Source organism: Podarcis erhardii (genome assembly GCF_964252035.2).
Source record: "Podarcis erhardii genome assembly, chromosome: W".
NCBI lineage: Eukaryota > Metazoa > Chordata > Lepidosauria > Squamata > Lacertidae > Podarcis > Podarcis erhardii.
In genome coordinates, this window is record NC_138506.1 from 8,179,367 (window position 1) to 8,205,008 (window position 25,642).

The 25,642-nt window shown below is 42.6% G+C and overlaps 1 pseudogene across 1 annotated transcript in view; it reads right to left on the reverse strand.

Annotated features, from left to right (window-relative positions):
* The window catches only part of LOC309333189 (E3 ubiquitin-protein ligase LRSAM1-like), a 106,131-nt pseudogene that overhangs the window by 52,226 nt on the left and 28,263 nt on the right, over positions 1-25,642 (reverse strand). The window contains exon 7 of the transcript XR_014161633.1: positions 12,328-12,418. The product of XR_014161633.1 is annotated as an E3 ubiquitin-protein ligase LRSAM1-like (transcript). The remainder of the gene's footprint in view (positions 1-12,327; positions 12,419-25,642) is intronic.

A 25,642-nucleotide genomic window follows, 5' to 3' on the forward strand; every position in this document is an offset into this window, starting at 1 on the left:
AGAGTGTACAATAGCACAGTAGGCAACACTCCTTACTTCATGCTATTTCGGAAAAAACCAAAAATTGATCATCTAAGAGTTTTTGGATGTCGTGCTTATGTGCTGGTGCCTAGGGCACAACGTAGGAAAGGCGATCCTAGATCTAAAGAAATGTTTTTCTGTGGTTATCAAGCAAATACAAAAGGTTGGAGATTTGTGAATGTAGAAGGCAATCAAACAAAAATCACAATCAGCAGAAGTGCGGAATTTTGTGAACAGGATGGTTGGAATAAAATTCATGGAAATCCCGACATACTATTTGATGTGGTGAACAGTAACAATGAAACTCAGGCCCCAGGGCAGGTATTAGTTCCAGAACAGGCTGAGGAATTTGAGTCTGAGGACAAGGGTGAGAAATCGTCTAGTTCACCCAAGTCTGTAAAGTCAGAATCTTCTAGCTCTAAAAGTTCACCCGTACAGCAAGAGAGACGTGTAAAGTCAGAATCAGAAAGTTCTTCAACAAGTTCACCCATACAGCAAGAGAGACGTGTAAAGTCAGAATCAGAAAGTTCTTCAACTACTAGTGACAAACAGGTGACGACTAGTGATTCTGGGTCAGAGGGGGAAACTGAAGGAACATCGCAGGAACTGTTAAGGCGTTCCAAGCGTGCCAACAAAGGTATACCTCCTGAAAGGTACCAAGCTATTAGTGTTTGGGCTGGTTTGGCAAATTGCGAACCTGAAAGTTTTGAGGAGGTTGAGCAATTACCCTAGGAGGAGGCCAGTAGGTGGCGTGAGGCCATGCAAAAAGAGTTGAATTCTGTGAAAGAACTGGGTGTGTTTTCCATCACCAAACTGCCAGAAGGTACCAAGGCAGTAAGTTGTAGGTGGGTGTACAGGATAAAGACAACAGCGATGGGGAAACCAGAGTACAAAGCAAGGCTTGTAGCTCGAGGTTTTACGCAAAGAGAGGGGTTACATTATTCCGAAGTCTATGCACCCACTTCAAGGAGTGAAACCCTTCGGGCACTATTAGCAGTTGCTGCTCAGAAAGGGTTCAAAGTGAATCAATTTGATGTCTCTACAGCTTATCTTCATTCAGACTTGGCTGAAGAGCTCTATATGGAGCTACCGCCAGGATTGAAAGTTGGTAAATCAAATCAGGTATGGAAACTACATAAATCTATTTATGGACTCAAGCAATCTGCTCATAATTGGAATGAGTGTTTGAATGACGTTTTGGTAGGCATTGGTTTTAGCAGGAGCAAGGCTGACAATTGCTTATATTTCAGAGGTTCAGGAGATGCTCAAGAATCTTTGCTTGTTTATGTAGATGACCTGATTTATACTTCAAAGACACAAGAACAAGTAAAAAAACTTGCCAAAGAGTTAAATAAACACTTCAAAGTTAAGAATATTGGTGATGCAAAGGTCTATCTTGGTGTTCAGATAGACAGGACCAAAAATGGCAGTTTTCTACTGAATCAAAAAGGCAAGATATTGCAAATGTTGAAAAAGTTTGGCATGACGGAGTGTGCAGGTGTTAGAACACCAATGGAAATGGGTTTTGTAAAAGACAATGAGTTCAAGGATAGTGCTGAATTCAAGCGTGCTGAAATCTTTCAGTCAGCACTGGGAAGCTTACTTCATCTTTCGCAATGGAGTAGACCAGACATTGCTTACGCTGTTAACTTACTCAGCAGAGAAGCTTCAAAACCTAGTGTAAATGCATGGAAAGGAATTCAAAGAGTGTTAAGATATTTACAATACACCAAAGATTTTTGCCTTGAATTATCTTCTGAAGGACAAGCACAGATTACTTGTTGGGCAGATAGTGATTGGGCAAATTTAAAGGATAGAAAATCAGTGTCTGGCTGTGTAATAAAATTTGGTAACTCTCTGATTGGGTGGAGATCCAAGAAACAGAACCTGATTGCTTTGTCGTCAACAGAAGCTGAGTTCTGTGCCTTATCTGAGTTATTTAGAGATCTAGAATTTTACAAATGCTTGGCACAAGAGATGTATGAAAAGGCCATCATTCCAATCACTGTATGGGGTGATAATTAACCGTGTCTTAAGTTAGCACAAAATGGGCAGTTTTTGTTTTTTTTTTTGGAGTCCTCCGGGTGTGCTGTAACCCATCTGTGTTTATTTTATTTTTTTTATAATATTTTTATTAAGTTTATAAAATACAGAAAAAAGAAATAAGGACATAGAAGGAAAAATACAATAGAGAGATTACAAATTTCCATAATCCTTTTTTCCATCTATTGGACTTCCCCACATCCTCCAAACCCTGCATTCTCTGTAATACAAAATATCAGCAATTTGTTAACTTATTTCCAAACTTATTGTATCTTTCATTTTATCATGTTTCCTAATTTCAAAGCTGTTGTAATTCAAATCTTATATATTTTAACTTAAACATAATAAAGTTATTTCATTATTCCACCTTTAACTTCTTGTACCTTAATTTCCATTTCATTAGTTTACCAATGCTGAAGCAAAAATTTCTGAAAAGAGCATTTTTTAACATTCATACAACTTGTAATGTTTTTTCAAATAGTCTTTGAATTTTTTCCAATCCTCCTCGATTGTTTCTTCTCCCAAGTCTCGGATTCTGCCAGTCATTTCAGCCAGTTCCATATAGTCCATCAACTGCGTCTGCCATTCCTCCAGCGTGGGTAAATCTTGTGTCTTCCAATGCTTAGCAATCAGAATCCTTGCTGCTGTGGTAGCATACATAAAAAAAGTTCTATCTTTCTTAAGTACTCTCTGGTCCACAATGCCCAGAAGAAAGGCCTCCGGTTTCTTAGGTAAGGTATATCTAAGTACCTTTTTTAGTTCATTATGAATCATCTCCCAAAAGGCCTTCACTTTCGGGCAAGTCCACCAGAGGTGAAAAAATGTCCCTTCCGCCTCTTTACATTTCCAACATTTGTTATCAGACAGGTGATATATCTTAGCAAGTTTGACTGGGGTCATGTACCACCGGTATATCATTTTCATAATATTTTCCTTCAAGGCACTACATGCCGTAAATTTCATTCCGGTGTTCCATAACCTTTCCCAGTCTTCAAACATAATATTGTGCCCCAAGTCCTGTGCCCATTTTATCATGGCGGATTTGACTGTCTCGTCCTGTGTATTCCATTTAAGCAGCAAGTTATACATTCTCGAAAGTAGTTTATTTTTTGGCTCTAACAATTCTGTCTCTAATTTCGATTTTTCCACCTGGAATCCAACCTTTTTATCCACTTTAAAAACCTCCTGGATTTGAGCATAGTGCAACCAATCTCGCACCTTGTTTTTCAATTTTTCCAAGCTCAGCAACCTCCAATTGTCTCCAATTTTTTCAATTATTTCCCAATATTTAGGCCAGTAGGCTTCCATGTTAAGTCTCTTACGTGCCTTGGCCTCCACCGGTGAGAGCCACCTCGGAGTCTTACTCTCCAATAAGTCCTTATATTTTGTCCAGACCATCAAAATTGCTCTTCTGACAATATGGTTTTTAAACAATTTGTGAACTTTAACCTTGTCATACCACAAATATGCATGCCACCCAAAAGCATTGTCAAACCCTTCCAGATCTAGGACATCAGTGTTTTCCAATAAGATCCAATCTTTCAACCAGCAGAAGGCTGCAGATTCATAATATAACCTCAAGTCTGGCAGGGCAAATCCCCCTCTTTCTTTCGCATCAGTTAGTATTTTAAACTTTATTCGGGGCTTTTTGCCCTGCCAAACAAACTTGGAAATATCCTTCTGCCACTTTCCAAAACATTCCACTTTGTCCACGATCTGTAGGGCCTGAAACAAAAATAACATTTTCGGCAATACATTCATCTTTATAGCTGCTATCCGGCCCAACAAGGAAAGTTTCAATCTTGACCATATTTCCAAATCTCTTTTAATTTCTGACCAACATTTCTCGTAGTTATCTTTAAACAAATTCAAATTTTTGGAGGTCAAGTACACCCCTAGATATTTTACTTTTTTAACCACATTTAATTCTGTTTCTTTCAGGAACTCATCTGTTTCTGTAGTTGTCAAATTTTTTACTAAAACCTTAGTTTTTTGCTTGTTCAGCTTAAATCCCGCCACCCGACCAAAATCAGAAATTAATTCTAGCACTCTTTTAGTACTAGAGACTGGCTCCTGTAATGTTAATACCAAGTCATCTGCAAAAGCTTTCAATTTATATTGTTTCACTCCGACCTCAATCCCCTGTACAGACCGGTCCTTTCTAATCATATTCAATAGCACCTCCAGGACTGAAATAAACAATAGGGGGGGATAGGGGGCACCCCTGTCATGTCCCTTTTTCTATTTTGAATTCCTCTGTCACCACATTGTTAACAATCAATTTAGCTTTTTGCTCTGAGTAAATTGCTTCTATTTGATTTTCAAACCCCCGCCCGACTCCCATCCCTTCCAAATTTTTCTTCATAAACATCCAAGAAATGTTATCAAAGGCTTTCTCCGCATCAATAAAAATTAGAACCGCTCTAGTATTAAGATTTGTTTGTAGAAGTTCCAAAATGTCAATAATGTTTCTTGTATTATCAAACAAATGCCTACCGGGGAGAAAGCCAGCCTGGTCCTTATGGATCACTTCATTAAGAACTTTTTAAAATCTACTTGCTAAAATATCCGCAAAAATTTTGTAATCCACGTTTAGGAGTGAGATGGGGCGGTAGTTCTTAAGCTGGGTCTTTTCAGTTTCTTGTTTAGGTATCAATGTGATGAAAGCTTCTTTCCACGTCTCCGGTGCCTTCCTCCCCTCCATAATCTGATTGCAGACCTCCAACAGAGGTTGTATCAAATAGTCCTTCAAAACCTTATAATATTTGGAGGTAAGTCCATCAGGGCCTGGAGATTTGCCTAGTCGAAGGTTCTGAATGGCACTTTCAATTTCTTGCTGAGTGATATTGCTATTCAGGGTAGTTCTCATTTCCTGAGTTATTTTTTGTAATCCATTAATTTTAAGGAATTGATCCATCTCAAAGTCTTTCTGTGGCCCTTGTGAATAAAGTTCTTTAAAATATCTCTGGAAACACTTTCTAATTTCCTCGGGTTTCTGAACCATTCTCCCTTCAATCTCTAGATTTGTAACTGTATTAAGTTTTTGTCTCTTTTTCAACTGCCATGCTAGCAGTTTCCCACACTTGTTTGCTGATTCGAAGGACCTTTGTTTCATTTGTTTAATTTTCCATTCCACTTCTTGATTTATCAATTTCGAGTATTGTGCCTGGAAAAATTTCACCTCTCTCAGCACTTCCTTCGACTTGGGCCTAGATCTTAATTTTTTCTCTCCTTCTCTTATTTTCTCCAATATCTTCTCCTTCTTTTCATTCCAGAACCTTTTCTTAATCGTATTTTGTTGTATTAGAAACCCTCTCATAACTGCTTTACTTGCGTCCCAGATTGTTCTTTTTTCCACATTGGTGTTTAGATTTATTTCAAAATAGTCCTTTAAAGTTTTTTGGGCCTTCTTAACAATCTCCTGGTCCCTTAATAAGGTGTCATTCATTTTCCATCTAAAGGATCCGGTTGTGTTAAGTCTCAATTCCACTTTCAAAGCATTATGGTCGGAGCAGGTTTTTGGGCAGATTTCCACTTTTCTAGTCTTAGGTACCAGTCCTCTAGTTGTCCATATTTGGTCGATTCGTGTCCATGTCAGATGAGCTTCAGAAAAGAAAGTTCCTTCTTTTCCTAAGGGGTTCTTAACCCTCCATATGTCAATTAAGTCCATATTGTCAGTCATTTCAAAGAAAGTTTTAGGTAGTCTGCCATCTTTCGTTATGTTGGCACTTTGCGACTTATCCATGTTTACAGATACAACCCCATTCATATCGCCCAACATAATAATGTTGTTGTAGTCTAAGTAGTCCAGCATAGTCTCATGCAGCTTCCTGAAGAATTCCGATTTTCCTTCATTTGGAGCATATATTCCTAATATCAAAAATTTTTCTCCTTGCGTCTGAATTTCAATCACCAAAATTCTGCCGTGTTCATCCTTAAATAGAAATTTCGGTGACAGGCTCTCCTTTGCATAAATCACCACTCCTCTTTTCTTGACTTTATCCGAAGAAATAAATTCTTGGCCTAATCTTTTATTGATTAACACTTTTCTATGGAGCCTTGTCACATGTGTTTCTTGCAGGCAAATAATGTCCAATTGTTCTTTTTTCAAAATATGAAATACTTTTCTTCTTTTTTCCGGAGAGTTTCCGCCATTTATATTCCAGCTAAGAAGCTGCAGAGACATCCTGGTTAGTTGGTGAGTCTTACAATGGGGTGTCTAGGTTTTCCTCCGGTCCTGGAGGTAGTGGTGCTGGTCCAGATCCAGACGGTGTAGGTTTTGGTGGTGGTCCCGGTGGTGGTGGTGGCCAAGAAGCTGCAGCTCCTTTTTGAAGATCCTCCTCGTGGTCGTGTAGAAACTTCTGCTGATCCTCAGGTGATTTAATTCTTACTTTCCTTTCTTTATAAGTAAATGATAGTCCTTGTGGAAACTCCCACCTATAAGGAATTGCGTTATGTCTTAGCAATTTGGTCAGGTCTGTGTAGGTGGTCCTAAGATCCAGTAGATGTTTGGGAATATCTCTATATATTTCAGCCTTTTTACCTTCTATCTCCAAGGATTTTTTGAAATGTAGGCCTAATATCTTATCTCTTTCCTCTCTTGATCTCAAAATAACTAAACAGTCTCTGGCCTTATCTTTCTTTACCGATCTTCCCAGTCTAAAGGCCGTCACAATTTTAAAGTCTTTATCTTCCTCAATTCCCCAGAATTTAAAAAATAGGAGTGTCAGAAATCCCTCTAAGTTACCTGCCTCCAATTCTGGGATGGCCCTTAACCTGAGATTATTTTCCTTACTTTTCAATTCAACCAGTGACAGGTAGGCTTGTTGTTCCCCTACTTGTCTTTTCAAAGGCCTAACTTCCCCTTTAATCTCATCAACTTTTCGGTTTGCCTGCTCTGCTTTTTGATTGGCTTCCACAGCTAATTTATAATTTTCAGCCGTAGCTCCTTGCAAATTGTCAATTGCCTGAGTATGCTGGGAAACCTGCTCAGTTAATTTACCAATAGAGGATGTGGCTTGGTCAATTTTTGTTGATTGATTGTCCACCTTTTGATTTAAAATTGCCAGTTGCTCCAGAATTTGTTTCAGGACTGATTCAGATCCTCCAGTTGCCACATCTTCTGTAGCAGGCTGCTCAATTTCCTCCTCCTGTGCTGTCAGCACAGTTGGGACAGATGATCTGCGTTGATGAGTTAAAGTTGTTTGAACAAGTTGCACAGGCTTCTTTTCTTTTTCTTTTTCTTTTTCTTTAGCTGCTCTTGTTTTCCCTGGGCCACTCATTCCACACCTGCCTCGGTTCAAGGTCAAATTGTCTTTTATTCCATGAGAAAGAGAAGTTCAAAGTATAAACAATTAAACCACAAGAAGTCTCAATAAAGTACAGTTCCCAGGCCTCTATGTCTCCACAATCCTCTAGGGGGAGTATTTCAAAGTTTCAAGAAAGGAAAGAGTTCTTTTCCGCCATTGAAGTTCCTATAATCCCGTATTAAATCTTTGTAATTCCTGAATACAAAAGGAGAGTTCCCAAAGCTTTCTATTTCTTGATTAAAAGCCACAAGGTGTCAAGAATGGTCTCAGAAACAATGTTTAGACGTTAGTAACTCAGTCTATGTAACAGTTTAGACTTCAGCAACAGTATCAGCAGTTTGACAGTTCTCTGTTGCACTCTGGCAGCCCGACGACTAGGTTGTCCCTTTTAACTCCGTATATCTCAAGAATAGGAAGAAAGTTCCAAAAGTTGAGTCCACAAGCTTCACAAAAATTTTCCTTTTTACTTCCCGAAACAAAGTCTATCAATGCCCCTTTGTTCTATTTTTACGATCCTTTTTAGGCGCTACAGCGCACTTCAGCCCTTGCTTTGATCTAGTTAGCAGGATCGGAAGGCGGACTTCCTGTTACTCGCCTCCCGTTTTCAGTCCAGATCCGTAAAATTAGTCCAAATTAGTCCAAAATTTTGTACCCCTTACTCACGGGTATGTAGCTGTCAAATTCGATGTTTTCAAGAAGAAAGGTCAGCGCTCATCGGCAGCAGCAGCGCGGCTTTGCATCCACGAAAAGAGCGATGAACTCACAGCGCCGCTCCCCCTTTCCCGTTCCGGAGCCCCTTACGGGGTTCCTTCTACGATTCTGGGGGGGCTCTGGGCGCCCGCCGAGTCCCACGGTCACAGGCTCGCTCTGCCTGTGATTTTTCTTAACGGGTCTCCGCTTTGCCGCAGCGGACGACCCTTTTTCGCGGAGCCCCTCTTCACAGAGTAAAGAGGACCGCCATTGCCATTTTGTGCCGCCTCCGGAAGTCTGTCCAAAATGGGCAGTTTAAAGGTCGTACTAAACATTTGGATATCCGCTTTCAAAATGTTTGTCAAACGGTAAAAGCAGGAATTGTTAAATTAAATTACTGTCCCAGTCATGAAAATCAAGCTGATGGTTTTACGAAACCGCTTGGGTTTCAGCGGCATGAAAACTTTTGTGAAGAAATGGGTCTGAAGTAATTTTGTTTTTGGTTTGAAAATGGTATAGAAGCAATATATTCAGATCAAAAAGCTAAATTGATAGTAAACAATGTGGTGACGGAGGAATTCAATATTGAAAAAGGGACACGACAAGGGTGCCCTCTATCCCCATTATTGTTTATCTCGGTCCTGGAGGTGCTTTTGAATATGATTAGAAGGGACCGGTCAGTTCGGGGCATTGAGGTTGGAGTGAAACAATACAAACTGAAAGCATTTGCAGATGATTTGGTATTAACATTACAGGAGCCAGTTTCTAGCACAAAAAGAGTTTTGGATTTAATTTCTGATTATGGTCGGGTGGCGGGATTTAAGTTGAACAAGCAAAAGACTAAGGTCTTAGCAAAGAACCTAACGTCTACAGAAGCAGATGAGTTTTTGAAAGAGACAGGATTAAATGTGGTTAAAAAGGTAAAATACCTAGGGGTGTACCTGACTTCTAAAAACTTGAATTTGTTTAAGGACAACTATGAGAAATGCTGGTCAGAAATCAAAAGGGATTTGGAAACTTGGACAAGACTAAAACTTTCCTTGTTAGGCCGAATAGCAGCTATAAAGATGAATGTTTTGCCGAAAATGTTATTTTTGTTTCAGACCCTGCAGATTGTGGACAAAGTGGTATGTTTTGGAAAGTGGCAGAAGGATATCTCTAAGTTCGTTTGGCAGGGCAAAAAGCCCCGAATTAAGTTTAAAATACTAACAGATGCGAAAGAAAGGGGGGGATTTGCCCTGCCAGACTTGAGGTTATATTACGAATCTACAGCCTTCTGCTGGTTGAAAGATTGGTTTTTGTTAGAGAACACTGATGTCCTAGATCTGGAAGGGTTTGATAACGCTTTTGGGTGGCATGCGTATTTGTGGTACGACAAGGTTAAAGTTCATAAAATGTTCAAAAATCATATTGTTAGAAGAGCAATTTTTATGGTCTGGACAAAATATAAAGACTTATTGGAGAGCAAAACACCAAGGTGGCTTTCACCGGCAGAGGCCAAGGCACGTAAGAGACTTAACATGGAGGCCTACTGGCCAAAATATTGGGAATTAATTGAAAAAGATGGTGACAATTGGAAGCTGCAGAGTTTTGAAAATGTAAAAAGCAAGGTGCGAGACTGGTTGCATTATGCTCAAATTCGGGAAATTTTCAAAACAGATAAAAAGGTTGGGTTTCAGGTGGAAAAATCGAAATTAGAGACAGAATTGTTAGAACCTAAAGACAAATTACTTTCAAGAATGTTTAACTTGCTGCTTAAATGGAATACACAGGATGAGACAGTCAAATCCGCCATGATAAAATGGGCACAGGACTTGGGGCACAATATTATGTTTGAAGACTGGGAAAGGTTATGGAACACCGGAATGAAATTTACGGCATGTAGCAGAATCCGAGACTTGGGAGAAGAAAAAATGGAAGAGGACTGGAAAAAATTTAAGGTCTATTTACAAAAATATTATAAGCTGTATGAATGTTAAGAAAATGCACTTTTTAGGAAATATTAGCCCCAGCAATGGTAATTAGGTGAAATGAAAACTAAGGCACAAGAAAAGAGAGGTGAAATTAAGAAAAATCTTTATTGCATTATGTTTTAATCACAATATATAAGATCATGGTTACAATAACTTTGACTTTGGTAACATGAAATTGAAAGATACAATAAGTAATGAATTGAAAGATACAATAATGAACTGAAAGATACAATAAGTAATGAAATAAGATAATAAATAGCTGAAGACTTTGTATTATGAATATTGGGTTACAAATATATTGAAATGGGTAATATGACAAAATGAAAGATACAATAAGTGATGAAATAAGATAACAAAATGCTGAAGTTGGTATTATAAATAATGCAGATTCGGGAAGATGTGGGGAAGTCCAAAAGATTCTGTAAAAGAAATATGATTTATGAAACTTTTATATTTTATTCTTTGTTCTTTTTTATTCTGTAAAACTAATAAAAATATTTAAAAAAAAAAAATGAAGTAATTTTGTTTTTGTATTGCCAGCGAGAGGGGGTGTTAGGGTGTGAAACCTAAGACGCTGGCAAGTTAGCAATGTCATGTGACTTTAAGTAGTCAAGCTCGTTAAGTTGTTAAGTTGCTCAGTATATAAAGAGTGTTTGTTTTCTCTGCCTAGGGGGAGCGTGAAGCAAAAATGTCTGAAAGCTCTGGAGGTGTTTCTGTTATCTTTCTGCAATAAACCTGTCTTTGGAAAGACAGGCTTCCCTGTGTCGTTATTTCTTTGCTGCTGAGACTCTGAAGCTTGTACTGCAACAAGAATCTCTGCACTGGACTTAATCAATGCTCTGCAAAGAGAACTGTTGCTGGTTGCGCAGTGGAAGCGTTTACTGGACAAGTACACAGACTCTCTTATTAAGAACAAAATAACACCTTAAACAAACAAACAAAACCAATAAAACAATACAAACAAAAAAATGTAAAAATTACAAAAACATCAAAATTAAAAAAAAATTCCCCAAGCCCAACCAAACATCCATCCCACCCCCATCCCCCACATACAAAAAAATCCAAAAGAATTTTTTAAAAAACATTTTAAAAACACTCTGTGCCCCTCCGGCAGTAACAACAACTGTCCTAGTGAGGCCTGTCAGGCCCCGCCCTGGGCCAGATGGTAAGCGGCAGGAAGGAGCAGGACCCTCAGGCACTCACTCAGGGGAGTCTTCCTGGGCAGCAGGCAGCAAGCAGCAAGCAGTCCTTGTGAGGCTTCAAGCCCCGCCCCAGGCCAGATGGTAAGTGGCAAGAGCAGGGCCCTCAGGCACTCACTCAGGGGAGTCTTCCTGGGCAGCGGCAGCAAGCAGCAAGCAGTCCTTATGAGGCTTCAGGCCCCGCCCCAGGCCAGATGGTAAGTGGCAAGAGCAGGGCCCTCAGGCACTCACTCAGGGGAGTCTTCCTGGGCAGCGGCAGCAAGCAGCAAGCAGTCCTTATGAGGCTTCAGGCCCCGCCCCAGGCCAGATGGTAAGTGGCAAGAGCAGGGCCCTCAGGCACTCACTCAGGGGAGTCTTCCCGGACAGCAGGCAGCAAGCAGTCCTTGTGAGGCTTCAGGCCCCGCCCCAGGCCAGGTGGTAAGTGGCAAGAGCAGGGCCCTCAGGCACTCACTCAGGGGAGTCCTCCTGGGCAGCGGATATTAGAATATCGTGGAAAAGTTCATTTATTTCAGTAATTCAACTTGAAAGGTGAAACTAATATATGAGATAGACTCATGACATACAAAGTGAGATATGTCAAGCCTTTATTTGTTATAATTGTGACGATTATGGGGTACAGCTGATAAAAACCCCAAATTAACAATCTCAGAAAATTTTCCATGATATTCTAATTTTCTGAGTTTCACCTGTAAGTGTGATGCACTGGGCAGAGCGCTAAAAATGAGTCAGGGAGACTTGAGCCCTGCTTGGCCACCAAACGCATCAAGGTGGCTCTAGAATTCAGCAAGCATGTTTTCATAGGAAGTGGCCTTATACCGAGCCAGACCGTTGGTCCATGTAGCTCAGGGCCATCTACACTGGCTAGCAACCCCTCTTCTCAATTCCAGACAAGGTTCTCTTCCAGCCCTGCTTGAAGATGCCGGGCATTGAAGCTGGGACCTTCTGCATGCAAGGCAGATGCACTCCGATTGAGCTACAGCCCCTCCCTAGGCCCTTCATTCCAGGAGAGGAAAGAGTCTCAGAGGTATCAAGCACTGTTGGGCTGGTCCTCTCCACCCTGCTTGCACTAGGCAGGCCCTCTGCTCTGCTCACCTCCACACAGAAACTGCTGGATGGCCTCTGTGCCAGCGCTGCAGATGTCATTGGACGGGTAGGACATGGACGAGGCATCTAGGGTCAGTGTCTGCAGAACAGACAGAAATATAATTATTTTAGAACGTAAGAGGAGCCTGGCTACTGGATCAAGGCCCATCAAGTCCAGCATCCTGTTGCGTGGCGATACCCGCCCCCTCCCACAGATGGAATAAATAAAGACACCGGACACCAGAATTTAGATTAATGGGCGAAAAATGGCCACAACTTTATTGATTACAGGTAAGAGCGGTATTGGCCTTAGGCATTGGCCCTAACAGACTATCCGGTCTAACCAGGAAGGGTTAAGCACCAACAGGGGGAGCCCCCGAGATGCACATCCCTAGGCGCTCCCCAAGGGGTTACTGCTCGGGAGCGCGCTTTAGGCCCTAGCCTCCGTAGGTTTCGGACAAGGCGACGCCCCCCGGAGTCCTTTAACGAACTACCCTTCAAGAATTGGGGGAGGTGATGGCGATCCTCCCCCCGTCCTCATTTGCATAACAATACCCCGGCCAATGCCTAACCACCACACGAGCCAGGCTCGCCGCCAATACCCTCAGACCTGTAACCAATCCCTGATTCCCCGAAAAATGTCGGCCAGCCAAATATCGTTACCCGCATCAGAGAGATGCACGCCATCCCCGCGATAGAGTGCTTCCTTGCTAAACTGGATGCATGGGTGTTCAATGACCCGCCCACCCATCGCAGCCACTCTACGTGCCACCGAGCACTCCAGGATCCTCCTGGCTCTATTCACAGCCACGGGATTTGCGACGTCCCGCCAACAGCGCCTCTCAAGCAAAGATGACCAGATTATTGTTATATTTGAATACGTAGCCCGCAACTCCTCCAGGTCATTGAAAATATTCCACATTAAGTCCACCCCTTTTCTATAAGCCAGGTCGTTCTCGCCCAGTTGGATGACCAGCGCATCGGGTGGGCCTTCGGCTGCAATTCTTTTTGTTACTGCCGGGAAGAATTCTTCCCAATGCATTCCACGCCAAGCAATCCAGGACACTTCGACATTGCTAGGGAGTTGCAGGTCATCGCACCAGCCCCTGGTAACTGCACGCAGTCTTGCCCAGTGTACAATACTGTGGCCAATGATCCAGAGACGCACCGCCCCGATACCTGAAATAAGAGAGTAAGAGCCGGGTCAGGGGGATTGATGGGGGAAGGGGGAGTTAACGTGGTTTCCGGATGTATCCCCTGTACGCATTAGACTTCCACCGCCCCACGTCCATTATCCTCTCAGCCGGTAAACCCATGTGGACAGCGGTGGTCGCAGCCCCAATGCCCAATGCGCGGCATACTCCTCAGGTGGAAGTCCAATGGCCACGATCGCCTTGTGCATAACCCTCGTGAACTGGTGTTTTGACAGGTGAGAGCCATCAGCATGTATGAAGAAAGGGCCACTTGCTTTTGGTCTTAAGCACAGAAACTTTCTAGCGTCCTTTACCAGGCAAGGGCCAGCCTTCTGAGTTGCCTGCAGGCGGATTAGAGCCCCTCTACCAAGTTGATCGGTCTTAGAGCTGCGGATTTTCAATATTACATCTGAGCTTGACAAGGTTACATCCTCTAACAGGAGCCCCCTATTGTTACTAGATGGCCGGTCCTCACAGACCACCTCGCCTATGCGTAAGGCACCAAAGGCGGCGAAGGAAAATGCTGTGGAAAATAACCTGGCTTCATACCTGGACCAGCAGATGACCCTGAGCTTCTTACGAATTTGCATGAGTATGTCATAAGTTATGGGCCTTCTGCTGTCGGCGTTAGGAGGCCGAGACCTGCGCCAGCCCTCCAGCATCTTCCGTACCACGAAGTGTGCACAGGGGTCGACTGAGAACAGGGCTTTGGAGAAGAACGATATTGCCGCTGAATGAATATTGAGGGTTTTGGGGGCCCTACCTAGATCGTGGAGGCGCATAAGATATTCTATGACCTCTGACTTAGACGGGGGCCTGCCTGGTTTAAACCGCTCTTTTTCCTGGTGAAAAGATGTGAAATCTAACCACGCCTTGTTATAGGATCTTAAGGTTGAGGGTGCAACTGCTGACAATACTCCCTTTATTGCTTCTCGTTGCCAATACTCCAGAGGTGCTCTGGAAACGGCTGCGGCAGCTGCTGCGCACCCGGCGCCAATGAGCGAAAGTGATCCATCTGGAAACGAGATAGAGCATCCGCAATGTTGTTATCAATACCTGGAACAAATCTGGCAGAGGCATATAGGTTTAGCCGGAGGCAGGAAAGGACAAAATACCGCAGCAGCGACGCTACTCTGGGGGAATGTGAAGATTGCTTATTTAAGACCGACACCACTGCTTGGTTGTCTGTCCAAAAGCAGACCCTATGGTCTTTAAATTGCTCAGCCCATATGTGAATTGCGACTATGATAGGGAAGAATTCTAAGAATGTTAAATCACGTAGTATGGGTTTACCCTGCCAGGATGAGGGCCATCGTGCACACCACTGACCTCTGAAGTAGACACCGAATCCCAAGGAACCTGCCGCGTCTGAATGCACCTGGAAATCCGCTTGCAGGGCCATGCTATCTTGCCAAAGTGAAATACCATTATAGCCGTCTAAGAATTGCAGCCAAACCTGGAGATCTGATTTTACAGCCTTCGAGAGGTGGCGACCGTATGATGTGGCGACCGTAAACCTGCTGACAGCTTTGCCAACCGTCCACAAAAGGGGCGACCGGGGGAAACTACATGGCACGCGAAGTTGAGGTGACCCAAGAGTGATTGAATTTGCTTCAGGGTAACCTTCCTTAGGGGCAATATCTATGAAATAAGCTCTTTTAGGGCAACCAACTTCTCGGTAGGTAGGCGAGAAGTTTGGGCAAGTGTGTCGAGTTCAATGCCCAAGTAAGTCATCGTGGTGACCGGGCCCTCCGTCTTCTCGTTTGCTAAAGGGACACCCAGCTCCTCAGCCATGGACTTGAAGGCCTGTAGCAAGGCCTTGCAGTCATTTGCATTATTTGCGACCAAAATAAAGTCATCCAAGTAATGCCCCACCCCTTCGGAACCAGTTTTAAATTTCAGCGCCCATTCCAGGAAGGTGCTGAAAGTCTCAAAAGTGGCATAGGCAATCAAGCACCCCATAGGCATCGCTTTATCAATGAAATAAGCACCCTGGAATTTAAAACCTAACCATCAATAGTCCTCTGGGTGAACTGGAAGAAGGCGAAATGCCGACTCGATGTCGCATTTTCCCATAAAAGTGCCCTTACCAAATCCCCGGACCAACTTCACCGCTTGATCAAAAGATGCATACTTCACCGTGCACATTTCTTGGGGGATAGCATCATTGACTGAAGCACCCTTGGGGTAAGAAAGGTTGTGTATCATCCGGAATTCCCCAGGGGCCTTTTTTGGGACAATGCCGAGCGGTGAAATATGCAGCTGATCAATGGGAGGCTCCGGAAATGGACAAGCCACCCTCCCGGCCACAATTTCTTTCTGAATCTTTTTCATAGCAATGTCAGGTCTCTCTAATACTGATTTCTGATTGGGGGGCAACCAGAATTGGGGGTGAAGACAACTGGAATCCTGAACCCGTGGGAAAACCCCTCCCCTAGAAGAAGGGCGGCTTGTCTATTAGGATATAGGTTTGACAGTGTTCTTAGGGGTTGGAGCTTAATTGGAGAGTGAGCTAGGTCGAGGGACAAATTAGTAGCGATTCCCTGTTGACCCTTGGGCAGGCCCTGAACCGCCAGAGGGGGCACCCCGGTTTCCCTGGTGGAGGTGACCCCTGCCGCCTCGAAAGGGCTGTTGTTTGCCCTTGAAGCAGTTAATAGCCGGGTCACTGCCTAAACACTTATCGCATTCGTGCAAGTATTTACAAGAGGTGCGCTGGCAGGCCCCTCTATTGAAATCCCAGCATTGTTTACGACGTTTGGCGTCCACCTTACCGGGTTTTGCTTGGTCTTAAGTTTTCTTTTCGATGTTAGGCCCCACATGCTCCATCCAGTAGTTATTGTCCCTCTGATCCCAGTGCGTTGAGGACAAAAGCAAGGCATTCCTACGAAAATCCTCGTCGTACGAGATGGCAGCCTCATCTCCCGCTAATTCCCGCGCCCTTCTCACATGAGCCAGATAAGATGCAAGGTGCAACCCACGTTTTGGATAACCTCCTAAGACTATCCCCATGAATACCTGGTAGCCATTGAGCCAGTTCTCAAATGTACGCTCCGCCAGAGGGATCCTATATCTTTTCTTACCATAATATCTCTTTTTCTCCCATTTTACCCTTTATTTGTGCCGGCGGCAGCAACGTAAACATATCTACGAAATCCCTGTTCAGTATCTTATCCCTTTTCCTCTTAGAAAGGCGATTTCCCAAGTTAAAATCAGTAGACGAGTGAGTTAAAACTTTAACATCCTCGACTAGCGCCCCATCTTTCCATTCGAGGGTCCCATTAAAAGTTTTACGGTGCGAATTGGCCCGCCTCTCATGGACCCACAAAGGGGCACCTGTCTCTTCGCCCTCCCCCCAGTAAGTCTCCATGGGCGCATCACTATCACCCTCAGAAGAAGAAGTACCTGTCTCATCCTCGGAGTCAGATGGGTCCCTTCTCCTGCTCTTCTTGGACATGTGCTTCCTCTTCACTTTCCGCTTCCCTCCGCGGGAGCTGCTGTCTCGCGGGGCTGGGTCATTAGACGCAGAAGCTGCCTGCTGGGGAGGCAACTCGTCATCCGAAGATGACCCTTCGGACGGACTGTGCTGGGCTGGAGTATCCTGAAAAACACTAGGAACACCTATTGCCTCCTGACTTGCATTAGAGGAGGTGGCCCTTGATAGCCTGGTCCTCTGGGTGCTGGCCTTAGGCTTCTGCGCCCCGGACTTGGCCTTCTGGGCCCTAGACTTAGACTTCTGTGCACGTGCGGTTTGCAAACGTGTCTGGGGCCGATTGGTGCCTTGCTGCGTCGTGCTAGATGTAGCTGAGGAGGGTCCTGCCTGGCCCTGCTGGCTGGGGGGGGGTGTCAGGTATGCAATCTTGAGGTAGCTCCACTATGGAAGACGTCGGGGCTACCGGAGGTTCGCATTGCACGTAAAAGGCTTGAATTGCCAAGACGAGTTGCGCTATAGCTTGTGGGTTACAGGGCGCAACGGGCACTAGAGCACCACCCGACTGGGGTGTTTGAACGTTGCCCCTGTTTGCCATGTTAAACCCCCAAAATATGTATGAGTGTATGTATGTATGTACTGGATTTGAGTATCTATCTATTGATTATTTCTGATTATTAATATTATTATTCTTCCTTTTCTGCTATTTCTTTTTCTTTCTTATATTTATATTTATATTTATATTTATATTTATATTTATATTTATATTTATATTTATATTTATATTTATATTTATATTTATATTTATATTTATATTTATATTTATATTTATATTTATATAATATTTAATTATTCACCTAATGATTAAGCAATTATATTGGTAGTGTTGCCAACCAGCAGCTCAAAAACAAGGCAGCGGAGATGACAGCAAGCCTTTTAAAACTTTGCAATGACTTTCCCTCTATGAATAATTTAAAACGCAATAGCCAATACTGAATAAGAGTAAGCTGTGTCCTAGGGCCAGGAAAAGCAGTCAAAAAGCAAGCCTCTTGGGAAACAAGCAATGACTGTCCCTGTAGCTTGCCAGATTAAATATAGCCCTGTAAAGTAACAAATGCTAAGCCTTTATATTTTATCAACCAAATGAATTAAATTGCCAGATTGAGTATAGCCTTATAAACTAACAGATATACTTTTTTATATATATAAAGGCTTATTTAAATTAATTAAAATTCCAATCAATGAATTGCTTTGGCAAGGCAAAGCTCCTTGGGGCACCTCCGCACTTTAAGTAAAGCAGCCAAATGAAATATATTGCAGGAAAATATAAAGCCTTAAAACAATTAGAAATAAGCCTCCTATCAACCTTTAAAGTACTTCAATTAAAATTCCAACCAATGAATATCTTTGTCAAGGCAGAGCTCTTTGAGGCCTTTAATCACTTTAAATCAACCAAATGAGCTGTATTGTCAAATATATAAAGCCTTATAAGCTATGGAAGATCAGCCTCTTGTACTTCTGATTTACTGCTATTGTGAGCCAGCTAGCAGTGAATTATAACCCTCCTGTCCTGCCGCTATTGCTGCTGTGTTGTAAAAAGGCTGCCTGCCTGGCCTTAAAGTGAGAGACTTCACACGTTTAGTTGCCTATCGTAAGATGGCGGCCACTTTAAAGCCACGTGGGCGGTTGCAAATGGCAGCCGGGGGCGGGCCCGTAGCTTAGCAACGGTGCCGCTTCGTGCTCAGCGATCAGACTAAACAGGAAAATAAGCCCCGGAGAGCAGAGAACAGCAATCAGGCTACAACAGGAAATAAACCCTGAAAATGCGATCAAGCTAAAGCTGGCGAATTAAACCATTTTTTCACCCTGCCCCCCCCCAACTTCAAGCCCCAAGCCACAAAAACGCTCCCTTGCAGCCCCACAAACCCCGCAAATGTGGCGGTGCTTAAAGCAAACAACGCTCCTTTGCAGCCACACAAGCCCCGCACATGTGGAGGTGCTCCGCTGTGCAGAAATTGAAGTTAAAATCTGAACCCCCAGTAGCAAAACCTGAATGAATGGGTGCGCTGCGTCCTCTGACGGCCGGGAAAGTAGCAAAAAGGAGCCGGGAAACGCTGAAGAGAAGCCGGCGTGAGCTGTAACAGGCTCAGCTAGTGAGCGGCGACCGAAGGGAGGAAAGCCAATCTGGTCCTCTCCAGATAGCGAAAATCATGAGCGGCGCGGAGGCGCGAAGCTCAGAGGTCAGCACAGGGGGAAGCCGGCTGGGGAATAGGAGAAGGCTCGGTCCGCGGCACCTTTAGAGCAACGATCCTTTAGAGCGGACGAAGCGGTAGGATGGGTAGAATTCCTTACAGTGTGTTGCACGCAGCGCGCGGGTAGCCACAAGTAGGGGGATTGGGGAGCAACGACGACCAAACAACCGGACCTGCAGAGGACCAGGAAAAAAACCGTGTGGGTGAAACGAGCACAGAAACCTGAACTAGATACAAACCTCAGAAAAAGACTAAACCGCGGCTGCTGCAAAGGAGGAAAAGGGGCGAGCCAGGGCTGCCCTGACCTTAAGTGCCCTCAGGTGGGCCCACCCCCAGCCAATCGGCTGGCGCTGCAGAAGATAAATACTAATGGGGATCCCTGAGTCCTGCGGGGCTGGCGCCAGCCCCGCAAAAATGTGGATGAGGGCGTGAGCCCGCAACCTCCCCTCCTTAGTTCGGGAGTGGCTTTCTCACAGTGGCCAACCAGATGCCCCTATGGGAAGCCCACAAGCAGCACCCAAGTGCAACAGAAACACTCCCAATTTCTAGCAGTATGAGAGAGGGAGGAAACCACGTTCTCTGCATGATGCATAATCTTACAGGTGAAACTCAGAAAATTAGAATATCATGGAAAAGTTCATTTATTTCAGTAATTCAACTTAAAAGATGAAACTAATATATGAGATAGACTCATGACATGCAAAGCGAGATATGTCAAGCCTTTATTTGTTATAATTGTGATATTATGGCACACAGCTGATGAAAACCCCAAATTAACAATCTCAGAAAATTAGAATATTAAATCAAATCAGCAAAACAAGGACTGCAAATAGAGCAATATTGGACCTATGAGAAGTAGAAGCATGCATATGTACTCAGTACTTGGTTTGGGCACCTTTTGTATCAATTACTGCCTCAGTGTGGCGTGGCATGGATGCGATCAGCCTGTGGCACTGCTGAGGTGTTATGGAAGACCAGGATGCTTCAATAGCAGCCTTCAGCTCTTCTGCATTGCTCGGTTTCATGTCTCTCATTTTTCTCTTGGCAGTGCCCCATAGATTCTCTATGGGGTTCAGGTCAGGCGAGTTTGCTGGCCAATCAAGCACAGTAATCCCATGGGCACTGAACCAGGTTTTGGTACTTTTGGCAGTGTGGGCAGGTGCCAATTCCTGCTGGAAAATGAAGTCAGCATCCCCATAAAGCTCGTCTGCAGAAGGAAGCATGAAGTTCTTCAAAATCTCCTGGTAGACGGCTGCGTTGACCCTGGACTTAATGAAGCACAGTGGACCAACACCAGCTGATGACATGGATCCCCAAATCTTTACTTCACACTGGACTTCAAGCATCTGGCATTGTGTGCCTCCCCATTCTTCCTCCAGACTCTGGGTCCTTGGTTTCCAAATGAGATGCAAAAGTTGCTTTCATCAGAAAAGAGGACTTGGAACCACTGAGCAACAGCCCAGTTCTTTTTTTCCCCCTTTAGCCCAGGCAAGATGCTTCTGACGTCGTTTCTTGCTCAGGAGCGGCTTGACAAGAGGAATACGACATTTGAAGGCCATCTCCAGGATCCGTCTGTGTGTGGTGGCTCTTGATGCACTAACTCCAGACTCAGTCCACTCCTTGCGAAAGTCCCCAACACTTTTGAATGGTCTTTTCCTGACAATCCTCTCCAGGCTGTGGTCATCCCTGCTGCTTGTGCACCTTTTTCTTCCACACTTTCCCCTTCTGCATAACTTTCCATTAATGTGCTTCGATACAGCACTTTGGGAACATCCAACTTTTTTTGTTTCAAGAAGTGGCAGAGAGGCATTTCCAGATTTGTCTGGCAGGGCAAGAAGCCTAGAATAAAATTTAAGATATTAACTGATGCTAAAGAAAGAGGTGGATTTGCCCTGCCAGACCTTAAACTTTACTATGAATCAGCTGCTTTTTGCTGGCTGAAAGAATGGCTGCTTCTTGAAAACACTGATGTGCTGGATTTAGAAGGTTTTAACAATGTATTTGGTTGGCATGCATATTTGTGGTATGATAAGGTAAAGTCACATAAAGCATTCAAAAACCATATTGTTAGGAAAGCATTGTTTAATGTTTGGATAAGATATAAGGACTTGTTAGAAACTAAAACCCCAAGATGGTTGTCACCAATGGAAGCGAAGGCACAGAAAAAACTCAATATTGAGGCCAAATGGCCGAAATATTGGGAAATTCTGGAACAAGAGGGAGACAGATTAAAACTGCAGAGTTATTTTATCAGTTAAAATCTTAAATTTTATTCTAGGCTTCTTGCCCTGCCAGACAAATCTGGAAATGTCTCTCTGCCACTTCTTGAAACAATCCATCTTGTCTATGATTTGCAATGTTTGAAACAAGAACAACATCCTTGGCAATACATTCATTTTTATCACAGCAATTCTGCCTAACAATGATAGCTTCAAATTTGACCATATTTCTAAGTCCTTTTTCACTTCAATCCAACATTTTTCATAATTATCCTTAAACAGATTCACATTTTTGGCAGTCATATTAACCCCTAAATATTTCACTTTCTTGACCAGTGTTAATCCTGTCTCTTCCTGGAACTTCTCGCTCTCGTTCAGAGTTAATTTTTTCTCTAAAACCTTAGTTTTCATTTTGTTTAACTTAAAACCTGCTACCTGTCCAAATTCTTGAATCAGTTCCAGTACCCTTTTAGTACTAGATTCTGGCTCCTGTAAAGTCAATACTAGATCATCAGCAAATGCCCTCAATTTATACTGTTTAGCTCCCACTTGTATACCTTTAATTAATTGGTCCTTTCTAATCATATTTAGCAAAACCTCCAGGACCGATATAAAAAGCAGTGGAGAGATTGGGCAACCTTGTCGTGTTCCTTTCTCAAACTTAAACTCTTCTGTAACTACATTGTTCACAATTAATTTTGCTTTTTGTTCTGAATAAATTGCACCTATACCATTTTCAAAACCTTGACCTACCCCCATCCCCTGTAAATTCTTCTTCATAAAGCGCCAAGAAATATTATCGAAAGCTTTCTCCACGTCCATAAATATCAAAACTGCCTTAGTATTAATATTCACTTGTAGTTTTTCTAAAATGTTAATTATATGTGGCTGGGGAAACCCAGCCAGATGGGCGGGGTACAAATAATAAATTATTATTATTATTATTATTATTATTATTCCTCATATTGTCAGACAGATGTCTGCCCGGGAGAAAGCCCGCTTGGTCTTTATGAATTTCTTCTATTAGCACCTTTTTTAATCTTTTAGCCAAAATATCTGCAAAAATTTTGTAATCCACATTAAGCAGTGATATGGGGCGGTAATTCTTAAGCTGTGTCTTTTCAGTCTCTGTTTTCAGTATAAGTGTAATATAGGCTTCCTTCCACGACTCTGGTGCCCTTTTCCCTTCCAATATTTCATTACAGACTTGCTTCAATGGTTGTATTAGCCATTCTTTCAAAGATCTATAATATCTTGAAGTCAAACCATCCGGTCCTGGAGATTTACCCAATTGAATATTCTGTATGGCCCCTTCCACTTCCTGATCCGTTATTTTAAAGTTCAACATTAACTTATTTTCCTGAGAGATTTTCTGTAGACCATTTGTTTTCGAAAATCGATCAATGTCCATTTCTTGCTGCTTCTCCTGTGTATAAAGTTGTTTAAAATACCTCTGGAAGCACTTCCTGATCTCCACTGGATTCTGTATATTTTTTCCTTCCACTTCCAAATTCGTAATAGTATTAAGTCTTTGTCTTTTTTTCATTTGCCAGGCCAACAATTTCCCACACTTATTTGCCGATTCAAGTGTCTTTTGTCTCATCTGTTTAATCTTCCATTCTATCTCTTGATTCATCAATTTCATATATTGTACTTGATATTACTTTATCTCTCTCAGGATCTCCTGTGATTTTGGTTTTGTTCTCAGTTTCTTCTCTCCTTCCTTTATTTTCTCCAGGATTTTATCCTTTTTCTCATTTTGTGTTCTCTTCTTAATTGCATTCTGTTGTATCAAAAATCCTCTCATAACCGCTTTGCTTGCGTCCCAGATTACTCTTTTTTCCACTGTAGTATTCATATTTATCTCAAAATAATCTCTCAAAGTTTTTGGGGCCTTCTTGGTTACTTCTTCATTCCTAAACAAAGTATCATTCATCCTCCATCTAAAGGAACCAATTGGCGTCAATTTCATCTCCATCTTCACAGGATTATGGTCAGAACAAGTTTTGGGGCACATCTCCACCTTGCTAGTCTTCGGAACCAGACCTCTAGTTATCCAAATTTGGTCAATTCTTGTCCATGTCATTTTAGCTTCAGAGAAAAAAGTTCCCTCTCTTCCCAAAGGATTCTTCATTCTCCAAATGTCAACTAAATCCATATTTTCAGTCATGTCAAAAAAATTTTTTGGTCGTCTACCATCTTTGGTGACTACCTGTCTCTGTGCCTTATCCATATTTGTAGACACCACTCCATTCATGTCTCCCAACAAGATCATATTGTAATCCATATAGTCCAATAGAGTCTCATGTAACTTCTTAAAAAATTCCGATTTTCCTTCATTTGGTGCATAGATACCTACTATCAAAAATTTCTCTCCTTGTGATTGAATTTCAATTGCAACAAATCTTCCTTGTTCATCTTTAAACATAAATTTCGGTGATAGGCTCTCCTTTGCATAAAGTACTACTCCTCTTTTTTTAACTTTATCCGATGAAATAAATTCATGGCCCAATCTTTTATTGCTCAATATCTTCCTGTGTAGCCTTATCACATGTGTTTCTTGTAGACAGATCAAGTCCAAATGTTCTTTTTTCAATAAATGGAAGACTCTCCGCCTTTTTTTCCGGGGAGTTCAGTCCATTAACATTCCAACTCAGTACTTGCAATGCCATGGTGTAATTACTCTGCTTTTCCTCCAACTGCACCCAATGCTTGCTCTTCTTCGGTTGGTGTTGTTGGTGTCACATTCACTGGGGGATCCAATCCAAAGGAATATGTTGATATATCCAATATTCCCTTATTTGATGATCTTCTGTCCAGTGCTCTTTGCTCTAGTCCTCTGTCTGATGGTCTTCTATCCAGTACTTCTGGCTCTTTCCCAAGTCCCTTCTGAAGATCTTCTTCGTATTTATGCAAAAACTTTACTTTGTCTTCTACTGATCTTATTTTTATTTTCCTTCCTTTGAAACTGAAAGATAGACCTTGGGGGAATTCCCACCTGAAGATGATTTTATTCCTTCTCAACAGGTCGACCAAATCTCTGTAATTAAACCTAAGATCCAAAAGATATTTCGGAACGTCTTTAAAAATTTCCACTCTTGACTGTTGTATTTCCAAAGTCTTCAGATAGTGCCAGCCCAAAATTCTATCCCTCTCTTCTTTAGTTCGGAGGGTGATCAAACAGTCTCTTATTCTACTCTTTTCTTTTTCCCCCCTCTTCTGAGTCTGAAGGCACTCACAATTCTGAATTCCTCTTGCTCCAAGTCCAATTCCCAAAAATCAGCAAATTCCTGCGTGAGAAATTCTATCAAACTGTCCTTCTCCAGTTCAGGTACAGCTCTAATCCTCAAATTTGTCTGTTTTTCTTTGAGCTCAATCATAGAAAGCGTCAGCTTATGGTCATTAAGTTGCCTCTGTAGATTTGGGACTCTCTCTGCCTCCAGTTGTGTTACTTTATCTTCTACAACAGCAACTTTTTCCCTAGCTTCCTCTGCGGTCTGTCGAATCAAAGTAGATTCCTGTATCAATTTCTGGATAGTTTCTGTATTAGTATTCACCTTTTGTCCCAAGTTATTTATACTTTCTGTATTTAAGTCAATTTTAATAGTTGCAGCATCCACTTTCGCATTTGTCGCATCCACTTTCACATTTGTCACATCTGCTTTCTTATTAAACTGTTCCAAAGCCTCATTAATCTTGCCCAATGCAGCCGCTAATGCCTCTTCTGTTGACATTCCTCTTGATTTAGAATGTACTGATGCAGCCGCTGAGGGAGCAAGGGGACCTGATGTTGAGGCTCTCCTAGGTTGCTGCCAAGACTTCCCAGACCTTGTTGTTTTTTCTGGGATTGACTGGTCTATCTTTCCCTTTCCATCTGCCATAACACTTAAAGAATTCAAGGTCAGTCCCACAGTCCCACAGTTTTTATCTTTACAGCTGGGAATTACCTAATCCAGCTCCTGTGACAGTTTCAAAAACTTCCTCTAGAGGGAAACAGTTGCAATTTGTAAAATGCAGTTCAAGCAGTAAAGTTAATTAGTTACAGTTTTCAGTTACTTTTTTTTAAAAGTCAGACGGAGACAGTCAAAACAAAGTATCTCTCTTATTTGGCAAGCTGTCAGAAGACGTTCTATTTGCAGTGCGTAAACGTTTCAAAGCACGTCAATCTTAATGGCAGCCCCAGACCAGGTTCGGAGCGGTAGTATTCTAACTTACTTCACTCTCTCCTGCAGG